Raw genomic sequence first — 1,143 nt, 5'->3', positions numbered from 1 at the left:
ACGCTCGTGGTAGTTAGGAGACGAGGCGGTTTGGAGACGAGGCGGTTAGTATTAGGGGACGAGGCGGTTAGGAGACGAGATAGCCAAAGACACGTCGGAAATAACGTTCTTTTCGACTAAACAGGACGTTCAAAAGACGCTTTTTACGTGGGTGATTTAGGCATAGACTTAGACTTCTTAAATATTATATTCCTTGCATTTTTTTTTTCTTTTTAGATCATCTAAAGTCTTTCTGATATTTTCTATCAGAATAAAAAAAACAATTTCCTTGTTAGGAATTTCGAGAAGAGAAAAATGCCAAACTCGGTTACAGCTGCTTGTTCTCTATACTCTTAAAAAAATCATAAGATATAGAAATTCCCGACGATCGATTACACAATACTACCTCATCCCTGAGTTCCTGTAAACGGCATCAAAGTGCAGTAAATAATGCAAAATCGAACACCTGGCTTCCAATTAGCATTCACAGCGAAGACGTTACCCAGTCGAGTGGTTGCAAACGCCCAACAAGTGCCCATTACACTCAGAACTCGAGCCTTGTCAAAACTCAGCATCTGATGGAATGATAATTGATGTCTAGCTCGTGTATTTCGGGAGCACCGGACGTCAATAAGGTCGATAGAGAAGTGGATGTGAGAGTTGTCTATTTGGGTATTTGTACGTAGGTTGTAAGCCATAACCCCGAGCGAAAGTTTTATATTTTACCCTTTGGTGAATCATAGTTTACTGAACTATGTTTTCAAGTGCTATATTTTGTAACATACTTTTCAGAGAGACTGTTGCAAGAGGTTGATCCGGCAGCTGATAGTGTGCGGTGACTATAGATTCACCCTCAAGGAGGTAGGTCTAAGAAATGGACCGCGAAAATACACATTGTTAAGCTTTAATTGTTGCATTACATTGTTCGCTGCCTTGTTTTCGTCTGATAACGTACCCATCGTATTATCTGATAGGTGGAGCAAGTGGAGCAGGTGGTGGAGACAGGCGTACCGTTCTCCGTGTGTGGATTCTTCACTCTCGGTCGCCAAACTCTATTGACGGTGAGTGGGAATGAGTGGGACCTGGGAGATTCTGTACTTACACCAGCTGGTACGCAAAGCCTGAAAGGGACTATGATATGTCTTATTTATAAAGTTTCAGTTT

The sequence above is a fragment of the Penaeus monodon genome, chromosome 21 (assembly GCF_015228065.2).
Source record: "Penaeus monodon isolate SGIC_2016 chromosome 21, NSTDA_Pmon_1, whole genome shotgun sequence".
NCBI classification, from domain to species: domain Eukaryota; kingdom Metazoa; phylum Arthropoda; class Malacostraca; order Decapoda; family Penaeidae; genus Penaeus; species Penaeus monodon.
This window is presented reverse-complemented; position numbering follows the sequence as displayed.